The sequence below is a fragment of the Pongo abelii genome, chromosome 2 (assembly GCF_028885655.2).
Source record: "Pongo abelii isolate AG06213 chromosome 2, NHGRI_mPonAbe1-v2.0_pri, whole genome shotgun sequence".
In the NCBI taxonomy this organism is placed as follows: domain Eukaryota; kingdom Metazoa; phylum Chordata; class Mammalia; order Primates; family Hominidae; genus Pongo; species Pongo abelii.
Genome location: NC_085928.1, coordinates 38,787,028 through 38,803,783, shown reverse-complemented (window position 1 = coordinate 38,803,783; position 16,756 = coordinate 38,787,028). Strand labels below are relative to the sequence as shown.

General features: G+C 37.5%; 1 long non-coding RNA gene across 1 annotated transcript in view; it reads right to left on the bottom strand.

The window, feature by feature from the left end:
• LOC129058500 (uncharacterized) overlaps nt 1-10,317 on the bottom strand; it is a 127,556-nt gene extending 117,239 nt beyond the window's left edge. Inside the window, exon 1 of the long non-coding RNA XR_010139341.1 lies at nt 10,039-10,317. This is a non-coding gene — a long non-coding RNA (uncharacterized LOC129058500). The remainder of the gene's footprint in view (nt 1-10,038) is intronic.
• Between the last annotated feature and the right edge of the window lie 6,439 nt (nt 10,318-16,756).

The following is a 16,756-nucleotide window of genomic DNA, read 5'->3' as shown; positions in this document are numbered from 1 at the left end:
TCCCAGCTACTCAAGAGGCTGAGGCAGGAGAATTACTTGAACCCGAGAGGTGGAGGTTGCAGTGAGCGGAGATCATACCACTGCACTCCAGCCTGGGCAACAAGAGTGAGATTCCGTCTCAAAAAAAAAAAAAAAAAAAAAAATTGCACATTGATCTTTCTCTATAATCCCTGTATTCTCCCCTTGATTCTTGTAAAGCACTGGAGCTTCCACAAGTTTCCTCCCAGGAAGAAAATTAGAAGAATAAAATATTGGAGAGAGTAAGATAACGAAACTGTTGAACATTCCCATAAATTCAGACTGCTGTTGCTTTTACTGTCTTCAAAGAGCATAAATTATGATGCAACCTTGAAATGAAAGTTCTATACTCAGTCAACCACTGTAACATGACAAGTCATGAAATTAAGGCAATAAAAGTTTCCAAATTTGAGGAAAGATCATAGAATTTTTAAAGTTAAAAGAGTTTAGTGGGAATACATAGGTCCTGACAGACCACTACCAGGAAAATTCTAAATACTTGGTCACTTAAAGTTTTCAGAAAATTTGTAAGGAAGTTGTTTAATTTTCAGTGACATGTAATTCAGTTAAGGGAAAAAAATCAAAAGTTTCATCAAATAGGAAATGAACTAAAAACTCTGCTATTCTTGAACACATCTTAGAATTATTTTATCAGTTCTAAAAGTGGAACTGCCTAAATCTCCAGGATGGATTATGAAAAACAAACGGTTCTCATGTCTTCAAACACCACTGCCAAAGGACAAAGGTCCTGAAAAGTCTTTAGAGGAGCAATATTAAAAATGCACAGACTCAACTTTGGGGTGTTGAAAAAAGTGGTAAGTCAATTTGCTTTTAACAATAAGCTACCCTTCCTTTACAAATTATTTATACGTTAAATATAATGTTTTGGAAAGATGACATTAAAAGAATAGTTGCATTGAGGAATTATAAAAATTAGCTGAGCTATGTTTCAGTAGCCTATTATTGAGCTAGAGAGGCTAAAGAGTACTGTGAGGACATAGAATTGGCAATGCCCAAAAAAGTGATTCATGAAATCAGCCCAGGAGAGTCAGGAAAGATTCTACATAACAAGCCAAATTTTAAATCAATTTTGAAGGATGAAATGTAGATTACCAGTCTTAGAAGAAGGAAAATGAATTCCAGGAAGAGAAAATAGCAAGTACAAAGGTACTGAGGCATGTTTGGAAAGAAAAGAGAAAAGTTTAGTATGATTTCTGGAACATAATTGTGTATGCATAATGGGAGGAGATCAGGCAGGAATGTAGGCTGGGGCCGGAATGTGCTGTGGAGTTTGAGGTATGCTCAGACACCCTGGCCTCTTTAACAACAAGAAACTATGCTAAACTATGGAACCATATGTTTTATCACAACATATTAATGACCACATGTTAACAGAGAGGGAGCTGGAAAATAACCACTGGCTATGGCAATGACTCAGACATTCTCCTATTTCAGTCTTCAAAGCACCAGCATGCAAGATGACACTTGAGAGTATACTTTCTTTACATCATATTAAAGTAAGCAGAAGCCCAGCAATCCAGCATTTAAAAAAACACTAGATCTTGGATGAAAACTAACTAAATAAAAGCGGTGTAGTTAAATTCATTTCTTGGAGTGTTATATGTCTTTATTACGGTTAACGGAATCGCACCCAGGAAATATGTAGAAAACACAGTGCCAGAGAACCACAGAGCTCTCAAGATTCCAGTGTTTCTCAGCTTCTGAAACCAAAAAGCAGATTTGACTTTTTTTAAGAACTTATGTAGAAAGTAACTGTCTTTTTCCCAGTTGTATCTCCTATTTTTCCCACCCTGCTGGCATATTTACTCTTGCACAAGCATACCTTGGTTTTTGCCACATTCCGTGTTCATGCCATTCTCAACACCCTCTTCATCAAATCTGCCTATTCTAATTCTACCCATTCCTTTTCCTTCCAGTTTGAGCATTACTGAGCATGTATAGGAAGCAAAAAATATGTTTTTGGCAGAGGGTGGTAGTGAAACAAGAGGAATAGAGCAAACATAGGTTAAACACCTAGAACATATTCAGCTTGGGTTCAGTTTTAATTGATTAATTTGATGTCATCATGTGTCAAGACCTCTCAGTGCCCTAGAGTCTAGACCCAAATGCCTGCCACTTTTCTATCCACTGATCACAGTCTCATGCAACCCTGGCCCCTTCCTCCCTTTATCCATTCTACTATTCTTTCAGTGGATTTATTAAAATCCTTATGTTTTCTTATTTTCTTTATAACAACCTTTTCTTCAAACACTTCTTATCTTTCACTAAAACGGAAAGGTCATTTCAAAGCCCTAAAAATGTATTTAAAATTAAAAAATTTTAAAAACATCACTGTCACCATCATAAAAGCCCTTCTAATCAGTTTTCTCACCTATTAAAAGGAGAAATTTTCAAGATCATTTCTCTAGTTGTTTATGGCTAATTGGTAATAAATAATAAGAATTTCCCTAATTTAGTTATTAATGTATTACAGTCCTGATTTCTTAGAAGTGACAGCTCAATCATTTCTTACTTCAGCCAAGTCATTTCTCTTCAGGGAGAGAATATAAGGTACCCAAGAAATGAGGACACCCAAATCATGATATTGCACTCTCATGACTAAGACAGTTATTAGCTCAGGTCCTTCAGTCTCCAAGCTGTTCCCTTCTGGGTAAGCCAACAAGCCACAAGGATTCATTCAAATGGTGAGTGGGACACAAAAATATTAAAACTAACATCAAATATCAACTGGTTAAGGTCAAGGACTATTGAATATGAATTTCTGCATTTTGAAGGATGAAACTGCACAGTTTTGCACTTCAAAAATGTGGTGAATTAGGTTTTTAGAATATCAGTGTTTGTCAGACAGAATGTGTTTCAAGGACTTGATTACAAAATCCTGCCAGAAACAGGAATCTGATCCCTAGGGAACTATTAAGTTCTGTTTATTCTAGTTACATGAAAGCATATTTAAGTGAAAAAAGTTAATGTTAGTTAAATCAGATAACAAATGGCTCTTTGGAGACTCTGGTGTGAGTCTCATGTGGGTCTGCCGTGTTTCTGTAACACTTCAGCTGGCTGAGATGTCCTGCCTCATATTGTCATCATGCTCCCTCCACTTTCTGTCTTCTTTGAGACTGAAAGGTAGATATGAGAATTCTTCTAATCCAAAACCCCAAACAGGTGAAATTAGAAGTTTGGCTTAAATTTTATCTCAAATTTGAGGGTTATCAGGCAGCATAAAAGGCAAAGCTGACAAAAAGGCAAGCAGAATGGAAGCAAAAACGATAATCAAATACATAGCCACGCTCTCCACACAGGTCTCAAGAAACAAAAGCAGCTGAAATGGGAACAACTCTCCTTGCTTACCCTTCAGAGACAAAGCAGCAGGAAATTGTAAGATTCCTCCCAGAGCCCCACTTGCGAGAAAGCCCATTTAGTAAATGGTATGAGTTGTGGGATCTGTTGTTATTGGTTTTCTTCCCTGGGAACTTAGCACACTGGGGATTCAACTGTACCACAAAACGGTCTTCTAAAGCCTCAGACATGTCAAATGCAGACTGAGAACTGCTCCTTCTGGGTTTGCAAAGAGCCATAACTCTCCTTCTTGGCCCACTCATTCTTGGCACTCTTGAATTGCTGAGGAAAAGCTTTTGAACCCATCAGTCAAAGAGCTTGGTGCCAAGGGCGGCCATTAGCTCAGCCTCATAACATCTGTTCTGTGTTTTTGTTGTATAGGGAACCTGAAGCCCACAGGATGAAAGTGAGGGGACCAGAACCAAGTCATGGAGAGGCTTCAGGGAGAGAAGCCCCTAAAACATAGCCTGCATCTTCATATTTATCAAAATTGGGTCTTTTATTTTTTGCCATTAACAAAGGTTTCTCTCAAAATGAAAACGAAAAAAAAGACCTCCAAAATAATGTATTATAACAAAAATATACAGAAAATAATTCTCAAATATATATATTTTGGGTGAGATTTTTATTATGTATAATAATATCTTCTGGGGGCCTCCTATATGCCAAGCAGTACTCTAAGCATTTTACATTTATTAATTAATGTAGTACTCACAATAAGCCACAATAAATCAGCGGGGTAGATAACAGTATCATCTTTATCTCACAGGTGAGGAAAATGGGGTATGTCACGTGTCTAAGGTCCCAAAACTACAAAATAGCAGAGCTGGGACTTGAACCCATGTAGCCTCGTTCCAGAACTCAGATTCTTAGCTATCAGATCATATTGCCTCTCATGCTTACCAAAGCATAAAAAAGTCAAACAGAAAAAATGAAAATCCAGTTTGGAGGCAGACATTTCTCTTAAAGTACTGGTAATTGCTCTTACAGGAATCTAGAAATATCCAATATCTCTTTCTGGGGTCCATGGTGAGTGCACAGGACTCCACAAAAGGTACAAAAGGCATCTTTCAGTTCCTTCTGGTTCATAGACTCAGTATCGCTGTGCCACATCAAGCAGCAACAGTGCTTGCTGCACTTCCTACACTTGTGTGAGAAAGAAGTTAATGTGCCTTTGGAGCGATCATTCCCCTGTTGATAATAAGCTATGTGAGTTAGGAATTGTGTCTCTTGGGCTCACTGCTGTACCTCCAGTGTATAATAAAGTGCCTGACTACAGCAGACATTCAGTCGCTGTTTAGTAAATAGTTAATTGTGTCATGTGTATGTATCACATTCATGCCATATATGACTCTATCATGAATGTATGCTTTTATTTTATTTTATTATAGAGACGGTTTTCCATAATTGTGAGCTGATAGAAAACAAACATCATACTTGATGAAATACCTAAATGAGTGCAGACTAGACTGTAAACATTACATTTTTAAAGGAAGAAGGAATCTCTGCTTAAATCTAACTAAAATTAATCTGACAAAACTGTACATTTAATGGAAAATGGTTGAATAAAATATAGATGATATCTCTTTAAAGCGTTTTTAATAAATTGGGGGCTCAAAATAAATTAGACGTTCTCATTATAATTTAGAGCTGCCAACTATTTATTAGAAAGATTGACTTTGGTGGATATAAATTTTATGATACTATCTTTACTGCCCACATATTTTTGAAAAATATGATCTATTAAATAGGATAATAATTCCTATTGAAGATTGTACCAAAATAGTAAAAAAAAAAAAAAAAAAAAAAAAAGAAAATCAGTTGAATTTCATCCAGAACAAAAAGAGATTAAATTTACCTCATCCCTGGATATGGTATTTGGCTCAAATTGCATTTTTGCAGTAGGGTGGAGTTTGAGATCAAAAACACCAGAAAATTATGCATTTATTGAAAGCCAACTTTCTGGCAACTAGGGTAAGCATTGTTTTGTCCTATTTCTGTGGAATTTTGGTCATATCCCAGCTATCAAAGAATACTATTTATTGCTACAGAACTATAGCCTCAAGAAAGACAGATACCGTATTTGCAATAGTCCTTAATTTAAATGTCAATTGTGTTTCTCCATTCACTGAAATAAAAGTACATATGGATAAACCAAGAGAAAACATTATACATTTAAACCCTTCACTTTAAAAATGAAAAACAAATGAAAGAAAGAGGGTGACAATTGATTGCCAGTTATACTGGCAAATCATTAACATTTTAGAGCTAAAAAAAAACCTTGAAAATAATTGTGGTGTTTAATACTGAGTGTCAACTTGATTGGATTGAAGGATGCAAAGTATAGACTCTGGGTGTCTCTGTGAGGGTGCTGCCGAAGGAGATTAGCATTTGAGTCAGCGGACTGGGAAAGTTAGACGGACCCTCAATCTGGGTGGGCACCATGTAGTCACCCACCATCGTGTCCAGAATATAAAGTAGGCAGGAAAAACATGAAAAGACTAGACTGGCCTAGCCTCCCAGCCTACATCTTTCTCCCATGCTGGATGCTTCCTGCCCTTGAACATTGGATTCCAAGTTCTTCAGTTTTGTTACTTGGACTGGCTCTCCTTGCTCCTCACCTTGCAGACAGCCTATTGTGAGATCATGTGTTCGTGTAACTTAATAAACTCCCATCCTATTAGTTCTGTCCCTCTAAAGAACCCTGACTAATACAATAATCTATTCCTATCTTCTGGTTTCACAAACAAATAAACGGGGATAGTAAAAAGTACAATGATTTATCCATGAACTCACAACTACTGAAGAACAAAGCTGAGACTAGGACCCAGGTGTTCCATTTGTAGTCCAGATGTGTTTCATTGTCCCATGCAGTCCAGCTGCAATGCTGCCTTGTGCCACTCTTAGGAGATCTTGCTCAGTAGCATGGCATACTCAGCCTCTGGTGATAGTTCTGTGACTGGCTTTAACTTGAAGATACAATGCAGCTCCCTTGGAACCTGGCACCAAATGCCCTTGAGTCTGTGTATAGTGGTTATCAACACCATTTCCTGGACTTTTTTGGGTATGTGGGAGTTTAGTTTACTTTCAATTGTGTCATTCACTCACGACAGCCTGGATCAAACACATCATGGCCATGTATATTTTGTGCTATTATATAATAGAGATCTCTAAGAAACTTATCAAAGAGTTATTTTTTTCTGAGTAGTAAAATTCACTATATTTGCCATTGTCTGAAAAGAATTCTCTCTCTCCATCCCTTGTCTTCATCCTCTTTCAAAAAAAAAATCACATCTAATTTTTAATGGAGCATGAAAATTCCATGATAGAGCAGCACATATGAGAGTCAGAAAGACAAAGCTCTGGTGTAACAAGTAACCTGTAAAGACTTGAGATGACTTCTTTGGTGCACCCAATCCTGTAATCCCATCAGTCACCAAACCAGAAAGGTCAATCTTGATGGTGTTAGTCCACCAACAAAAACTTTGTTTCTGATGATATTTCTGTCCATTCAGCTGAAGTTTTATCACACAGGCTACCAGCAGATGCTTGGTTGTTCTCAGTGATGGCTTGATACTGTCATGTCCATGTTCACACATATCATCCCATTTACATTCTCATTTAGAAAACAAATTCCTTCTAAAATAAAGAATTATGTCCCATTTACTTTATCTCTGTCATTCTGCAAAACCTGGAGATGAATAGACATTATGCCATTCGCAACAGCCTATATGATTATAACGAGGAAAGCCACCTGAGTTAGAAGTAAATCCAAACACTGTTTCATAATTGTTCATTTTCCTAGAATTGATAGAAGCACCATTTAGAGATGCAAGAAGCAGGGCAGTTGAAGTAATCATCAACCTAACTGCCTCAACCCTTGGCTTTGTTTGAGCCAAGGGGTCCACTTTTGGGAACTGACAGACTTAGATTGTGATGCCAGTCTGGTTTCTTGCATGCTTTCACTCAACAAGCCCCTTCATGACCACATGCATTTGATATCCACCAAGAGGACATAACATCTGCTTCCTCTCAAAAGTTCCATGTAATTTGTAGAGATCAATGGGAAATAGTCTCTGAAGCACAGAGCTATCAAGATTATTACTGTAAATTCCTAATTCTACCTATTTCATTTTAATAGAAATTCCAGTTTCATAAAATAAAAATTATTGGTAAGAGAGACTGGGGTGACATTTATAAGTCCTTTATGTAACATTTTATGGCTTTACACATAATTCAGTAATAAGAGGAAATAGAAGAAATATTCCATATTTTCTCTCAAAATTATTTAGTCGCATATATTCTTAATAGAACTCTTAAGAGAAATTATCAATTTTTATGAAATGACCTTAGTTATACCTATTGTATAAGGATATTTTAAATTACATTATCAGTTTCATATTATAATTATTGATAATAATGACAAATAATTCTCCAAAATATTCTAGTGGAAAACTGGAACTTTATTCCCTTTTTCATATACTCAAAGCTTCATTCACTTCAGTTACTGCTGTCATAACTTACAACTCAATAACGATTGTTGTGGGCGGCAAGCCACCCAGGCGCCGAGGCAAGAGACCAAGGACACGAGTTGTTCCAGTATAATAAAATATAAAACAAGAATAGTTATACCAGATATAGATCTTAGATGTGATTATATATGAATATCATTAATCATTAGTTTGTAACAATTACTCTTTATTCCAATATTATAATAATCCTCGCTCTATAATCATAACCTAGGAAAAACCAGGCCATACAGAGATAGGAGCTGAGGGGACACAGTGAGAAGTGACCAGAAGACAAGAGTGCGAGCCTTCTGTTATGCCCAGACAGGGCCACCAGAAGGGTTCCTTGGTCTAGCGGTGACGCCAGCGTCTGGGAAGACGCCCGTTGCCAGGCAGACTGTGGTCTAGCGGTAGCGAAAAGTGTCAAGGAACAACACCTGCTACTTAGCAGACTGAGAAAGAGAGTATCCCTTTCCCCGGAGGAGTTTAGAGAAGACTGCTCCTCCACCTCTTGTGGAGGGCGTGACATTAGTTGGGCTTGCCCGCAGTTATCCGGAGGCCTAATCATCTCCCTGTGATGCTGTGCTTCAGTGGTCACGCTCCTAGTCCGCCCTCACGTTCCATCCTGTACACCTGGCTCTGCCTTCTAGACAGCAGTAGACAATTAGTGAAAGTACTAAAAGTCTCTGATATGCAGAAATAATGGCGTAAGCTGTCTCTCTCTTTGTCTCCTCTCTCTGCCTCACCTGCCAGACAGGGAAGGGCCCCCTGTCCAGTGGACACGTGACCCACGTGACCTTACCTATCATTGGAGATGACTCACACTCTTTACCCTGCCTCTTTTGCTTTGTATCCAATAAATAACAGCGCAGCCAGACATTCGGGGCCACTACCGGTCTCCGCACATTGGTGGTAGCGGTCCCCCGGGCCCAGCTGTCTTTTCTTTTATCTCTTTGTCTTGTGTCTTTATTTCTACATTCTCTCATCCCCGCACACGGGGAGAGACCCACCGACCCTGTGGGGCTGGTCCCTACAGATTGTGTCGGCTTGATTCTGTACTTTGCCTCAGTCAAGATCCCACATAGCAAAAACTTCCAAACCTCTTGACGTGGGAACATATTTTCACATTTCTAAGCTATTTATAAGAGGTAACTAATACATAACAAAGTGAGCAGATGAGGTGCAATAATATCTCATCCATATCTATGTCTATAGTATATATCCTGTATCTCAGGAATAGCAGTTAACAGCACAACTCAGAATAGAAACCCCAGTGTGAACCCCAGCCTAAGTTTCAGGTTGAAGCAGAATTAACTGACTAGAGTGGATGAGTGGACTTGGTCTTTATTATTAGTATCTGAATTTTTTTTATTAAATACAATCACAACCATTCATGTAAGGTGCCAAATCTTGTGCTAAGCCCTTTACATAGAATTTCCTCATTACTGATTATGTACTTGAAGCTCTAAGAAGTAGATCACACATAAGTAGCAAAGCCAAGAGTTGAACCCAGGCTCTCTGAGTCCAAGGTCAAGATCTTAATCTCATATGTAAATAAGTAGGTAAAAATTTAAAAAACTCAGGAGTTCAAACGCTGCAATGTGTTATGATCTTGCCACTACACTCCAGCCAAGGCAACAGAGTGAAACACTGTCTCTAAAAAAGCAAAAACAAAACCACACCATATTCTATCCCTTAATAAATTCTAATAACCAGAAAACTAAATGGTCAATTTCAAATAGACAATTTGAAAAGAAGTACAAATGACTCTGAACGTCAGAAAAGCTGTTGAATCTCTATTAATCAGGAAAATACGAATTGAAACAGCAATGTATTATCTGTTTTATCATCCATTATATTTGGATGTAAGTGTTAAAAATATTAACAATATCTGTTTTGGGTGAAGATACTGATCTTCCTATTTCCTGTTATGTTCAGGAGATTTTGGAGAGGTGCCTGTCTCCCCTGGGACACTGTTACCACATTTCCCTCCCTCTGCTAACACAGAAAACCCCATGGCTAGCCCCACTACGTGTGTTCTAAGTTGAAGGAAGATATCACATCTGAGTTCCCTTTCTACTGAATCAGAAGCCTCTAGCAACCTCTACTCCTTCATTGTGACAAACTAGCAGTGGGGTTTCAAGGTCTGACTTACCTGGCATTTATTCCAGTTCCAAGACTACCACATGCACCAGGGAAGAGCTCTGCTGTCTTCTCAGCAGGCACCTGTGCTGCAACCCCGCCTCTGAGGTCACTTCTTTTTCACATTCCTTTCTATCGATTTTGCAAGGCCCATTCCTTACTGCTTAATCTCACTTCCTCTGACTTAACCCATTTCCTGTCTAGTACCTGTTTGCTCCTCCCTTCCTCTGGCACTCAATGTCCTTGTCTGCCTTATTTATAGTGTCTGCAAGATCTTCCTTTTCCCCTCCAAGCTTTCCTGGCTACCCTTGTTCCGAAGAGCTGAACACCCTAGTTTCGCAACTTTGGGAATTCAACAACCAGTAAATTTTTTGTAAAATGTAGAATTGTCAGAAAACTGCCAAGTGTCAATTTTGCCAAGTTGGCCCATCAAAAACAAGAAATACCATCTATCATCACCCTCATTTTGTGAACAACAGGCATTCTAAGTTTAAAAATGGGGAAAGGTCATAATCTCAGACAATAAAAGTGTTTCTCAAAGAATACCAATTAAACAACTTTGGGTGGAGGGGAACCCTGATGTGGGGGAGGGACCTATGACTAGAAGAAGCTGATGTATTAGAAAACAGTCTGTCTGTCCAGCACAGGGATCCTCTTGGAAGTCAAAGCAAAACCACTTTTTGTAGCCCATCCCCACCTCCTCTCCCCTCAAGGTCCCTTGCTTGAGTTCCTCATCTGCTTATGCTAAAGGATCACATTAGCTGCTCATCTCTCTCAGAAAATACCATGCATCAACAGCTGCTGGCAAGCCACAGTGGAAATGCCAGCAAAATGAAGCTCACTCATGACTAGAGTATGCTGCCCTCCATCCAGAGACACTACATAGACCCCTCATTGTGTTCTATAGCTTAGGGTACTTTAAGCCCCTCCCAAAGTGTAGAGTTCTTGACAGGCAGAGAGGCTGTGGAGGTGTGCCCTCAGCAGAAGTATTAGGGTGAAACTAGACAGTGGTGTCCCTATAGTGCTCATTTCATCAAGGATATGTAACTGTCCATAGAAAGGTTTTTAGGGCAATCACTGGCACGTACTTCAGTTTAAGATTTTAAATCTAAAGTGTTCTAATTATGGAGAATATTTTTAGGTGAACATAGTTCTTGAAATGCAGCTCTTTTCTTATAATCAAGTAAATTTTATTATTCATCTTGATTACTCATCAAAAATTTGTTCCAAAATCACAAGCTTAAGTGACTAAATGGCTTTTTTTGTTATTATTAAATGCTTAGGTTCTAAGGTATCAACTACTAGGTTCTAAGGTTTCAGTCCTCTCTTGGTATCAGTGGGGGATTCGTTTCAGTACCCCCTACAGATACCAAAATTCGAGGATGCTCAAGTCCCTGATATAAAATGACATAGTATTTGCATATAGCCTATGTACATTCTCTCATAATCTTTAAGTCATCTCTAGAGTAGTTATAATATCTAATACACATAAATGCTATGTAAGTAGCTATTATACTGTACTACTTAGAGGATAATGACAAGAAAAAAAAGTCTGTACATATTCAGTACAGATGCAATTATTTTTCCAAATATTTTCAGTCTGCATTTGGTTGAATCCATGGGTGTGGAACCCGCAGAAGTGCTAGCAGATTTTGACCTGCATGTGCTAGCAGTAGAAATATCCTCGCCCTCTAACTCAGGGCATCAAATCTTATCCTTCTTATCAGGAAGCAGTGAAAGGAAATGGAAGGAACAGAGATAGGCCCACAGCCAAAAGGGCCTGAGTTATGAAAAGAAATTGGTCAACTTGGTCTACACGAGAATATCTGGGAAGGACAAACTGCATAGATGTCCCGCCTCTCCACGTGCCAAAGAAATATTAATGGTGTATTTGCTCCACTAACATTTGGTAGCAGAGGCAGTGTCTTGCCCCAGGCTTATTGCTAAATAATACAGAAGCTAGAAGGAAATGTAAGAAGAAAGTTGGGAATGTGAAACATGTGGTGAAGTCAGGACAGACACACCCACATGCCCACACAACACATGACTATGTGATTTTTTTCTATCACTGTGAACACAACTGCCATTTCTGTCACCATCATTAATTAAGAATGAAAATTCTTAAAACTTGCTGCACCATTCATCTGTAGAGCTAAGTAGGATTATTCCGGGCTTTCAGCCCAAGTTTTCTAAAAGCCTAGCTGATTAAAAGGCATTAACATTTGTGTTTTGCCAACACTGATTATACTGATTGCTGGCAAGTATTTATGTGATAACCAAGACCTAACAAGAGAGATGCAGAAAAGCACAGTGAGCATAATACCCGTATATAAGGGATACCCACCAGTTGCTGAAGTAATCACTTCTTCCTTGGCAAAGGAAGAAAGTTAACTCATCGTGGTCTTGAAGGCACATTCTAGGGATAACATTTTATGACTCTGATGAACAGAAAACTTTTCAGAGGGCATCTGCCGAATAACGTGAATAAAAATGCTTCAAAGGCTAGTTACCCATTTTAAGTACTCCATACTCTATTTTTGCCTGTTTTCCTTCTGTTTCTTACCCAGTATTCATTTTTCATTAATATTGCTAAACAAAGAGGAGAGAAAGAGAAGTTTTATTAAGTCAAATTTGATGGGATAGAAAGTTGAAGTTCTGAGATTATGCCCAGAATTTTCCCACGTTTAGATTCTCTGAAATATGTCTTTCTTCGGTGGCTTTGAACAGGAAGAGTTAGCTGTGATTTGAACCTTAGAAAGCTTAAAGATTGGTTGTAAAAGCACCTCTAAAGGAGAATGCTGGCAGAAAATGCAATGAACTTCTGCTAGAGACCTCAACACAGCTGAGAATCTGGAAATTTGTGCTATTTGTGATAAGAATTTAAGGAACCAAAAGTCTTTTGTTTTTTGAAAATGAAACAAAACAAAAAGCAGCGACTTGCAAGTATACAGGAAGCTTATCTCCTTCAGTTCAGGAGTATTTGTTTGCCAACTAAGGGTTACTTTTCACAAATGTAAAGTTAAGTCAACAACTTTCTTGGCATTTACGACACTATATATAAAAGAGCCTGTGAAATATGAAATGAACTTTTCAGGTTTTGAAATTGATACACTAAGATTAGGAAAATAAACCATTTGATGAGTGTTTTGCTGGCTCATTTAAACTACATTCCCAATCATAACTCTAGATTTCCCAAGAAAGGAAACAGAAAGAGAAAGAGAACACAGTGTGTTCTGAACAGAACTGAGTGCTCCTTGCATGACTTAGGAGTTAGATCCACGTGAAACATTTATGCTTACCATTACTTACCACTCCCATTATTACTATTATTAATGTTGTACATTAGAATTAAGTAATTTCCAGAGTGCTTTCATATATTTTTTTCTCATTTTTACATGACTTCCCAATACTGTGATGTAGATTAAACAGGAAGTATTCAGATATATTAAGTAATTTAGCATCCATCACCATTATCATCACCATCATCATCATTTAATGAGCACTTACTATTTGCTAGGTCCTGCACTAAATGTCTTATGTGAATCATCTCATTTAATCTTCACAACAATTCTATGCAATTGGCATTATTATTGTCTGTGTTTTATAGAAGAGAAAACGTGGTTGATTGGGAACTGGAATCTGGAGCTTATGAGACCAATTTCAGTGTTCTCTCCACATTGTTTTAATAACAGAGTTTAAAAAGAACAAAGAGAATCCTAAAGTTTCCAGTTCATTTCATATCAGTTTCTTTTAGACATAAATAAGACAAGAAAGAGACCATGAAAAGAAGGTTAAATTTTCAGCCTCTTCCCAAAATAAATACTTAGAAAAATGCAATACGCAAAAATATTTGCCATATCTTTTGGAATTTTGTAAATTGCAATAAACTTGCAATTCCACTATATTTGCAGCTAAATGCAAAATTCTACTTTTAATCCTGCTACTGACCAAACAATGTCTTTTTGTTAAAAAAAAAAAAAAAAAAGTCTTTGTTAAAAAGCCTGACAGTGTGGTGTAGCCTACCATGACTGATAAAGCTCTTGAGCTTCCAAACCAGCCTGGTTGCAGCTTGGTTGGTCTTTAACTAGATCAGATTCAGTTTCCACTCAGTAAGTCTTTGATGAGTGTCTACTACATGATTGGTGTCAGGAGATCTGGAAGTAAACAGAACACTTGTTGTTTCTGCTCTTCTGAAGCTTATAATCAGATCAACACAGATATAAGAGATTAATTATAGTGTAGTTTTACAACAGAAGATTTATCCTTGTCTTGGGACTTACAGGAGTCTTCCCTGAAAAAAAAAAAAAAATGGCATTTAGATGAAACCTGAAGGAATGCCATTAGTCTGATGGAGAAATGGCATGAGGACTAGGAGACATTCACAAACTTAAGCAAAATTTACATCCCCAATGAGATGAAGGAGGTTTCCATAACCTACCACAGGGTAGAGGTTTTGAAAGAGAAGAGGTTAATATATAAAAAGTCAATCTTTAAAACATTTTCCTTTCTTGGTCAAGAATTCTCACTCTGAAGAAGCTAGTTTATAACTACCTATTCTGGAAGGAGGGTGAAAGCAACACACTACGGATGGTATCTTAGCTAATTGCAATAACGGTTTCATCAGCATCAGGGAAAAAAAATTACGGCATGTATTTAAAAGCGCATAAGACAAGAAAGTACAGATTGAAAAAACTGATTGGAGAAGGAATAAAAACAGAGAAAAGGGAGGAATACTCTAAGTTAAATAGAATTATAGTAAGAAAAACTAAAAATTTTACTGTGATGAGCTCTCAATTACTTGCATGTGGCTGGAATAATTTACAACATATCATTCCATATTCATTTATACTGCACTTGGGACTACAAGGGAAGATTATATATTTGAACAGATTCACTTTCCTATGTTCTGCTTAAGTTGGTTAAGACTATGTATGGAAAGCAAAAATACAGTAGAATCCTTGATTATTTCCCCTTCCCTTTGAATGTGAGTTCCCAATTCACTTTAAAAATTATGCACTTGTTTTGGATTGCTGAGGACACCAACTGACAGAATAAGAAAGTAGCCCATTGAGTGCTAGGAAAGGAAGAAACTGATAGCTTTCCAGAAGTAATCCATGCACTGAATAACCTCTATTTGTCCACCTGTATACACACATCAATCTTTTCCACCCTGCACTGTGCTCCAAAGGTTGACCAGCATCAAGGAGCCCCTTCAGCTTTCAACTGGGTGTGGTCAATAGGAAACACCAGTAGGAGATAAGAGAATGAGAGACCTATGAGATTAATGTATTCTACCATCCCTGGGTGGTTTCCACTAAGGCTGCTCACACCCTCAAAAATAGTCCTTCATTAATCTCTCCTTCATGGCCTAAGCTTAATGTGCCATCTCTTTCCTCACCCCCAAAAATGGAAAAAGAAGTGCAATGCAAGGTCAAGGCAATGATGATAGACAAAGAAAAGGTATATTTATGAGATAGTATGTTAGATTAAGAAACCCATTTGCAAACATCTTTGAGAGATGTCCATTGTTTTCCTCTCATACCAAGAAGAAAGAGAACACCACATTAGAAGCAAATGAAAAAAGAGACAGCCAAACTATTTTGGACAGTGATTCACAATAACCCCTGAGGGATGGGGCATTTGGAGGAACTATTTGGGAGGAGTTGAAGATAAGCACATTGAATATTTCTGTAGCCTTTAAAAACAATAGTGCCTTCTAAATACTTACCTATGCAAATCTCCAGTGCCCTTTTCCCTCTTTGCCCGGGCTTAAGTAAACCAAGCCAAGATGACTTCAGTGGCCTCATTCTCACCTTCTTTCCAAAAGTGAATATTTTATAAGAATAGCTAGCAATTTAGCAACCTTTTGCATAAGTAAGTATCAAGTTACAGACCTCAGTCAGCTGACAGTATAACGATAAATAATAATTTCTTATCTCTTTACAACCACCGTGGTAAAGTTCTATTGGCTTCGTCTCAGTTGTATACATTAAAAAAATACAATTTAGCTAGATGATAAATATTAACAAGTGAATCTCTCTCTAATATGTTTAAATCAATCATCAAATGTTTATTAACTACCTCTGCATCTTAGAGGGAAAAAAAGATATTATAATTCTTGAGGTAAAGCTGCTTATTTTAATGTCTCCCATCTTCCAGTGTTGCTCCTTAAATAACAATGACAGCTAAATTATTTTTTCTCAGCCCAAGAATACTGCGTTGGGCTTCCTTTTTAATGACAACAATCTCTTTGTTGCCAAATGCTTCACGTCTTAAATAATGGCTTGGATCTTGGCTGCAATTACAAGATAAGCTTTTTTCTCATAACCTTTTCACAATAGATTTTCATCATCTCATTTATAAAGAAAATTAAAATTTGCATTTAACTTTAAGCTCTTGTATCTAAAACTGGACACACCACTGGCATGTTTAGACAGTATTTATAAAGGAATAGAGTTTGCTTTAGAAGTTTTTATTTTTATTTAATTTTATCTCTAAAGGAAAAGAGAAGGAAAAATCTAATTGAAGTTAATAAAGAGTCAATAGAGGTTGAATGGCAAAGTGGCAGAGTAACTTAAAAGTGAAGACAATAAATATATTTCTATTAAGTACAGTGTGCTAAGTCCCAGATATTCCCCAAATAATCTATTTGCCTTACAACATTTCTCAGTAACATCTGAGATCCAGATAATATGGCTCTACATGGATTTGATGTATAACAAAATGCATGT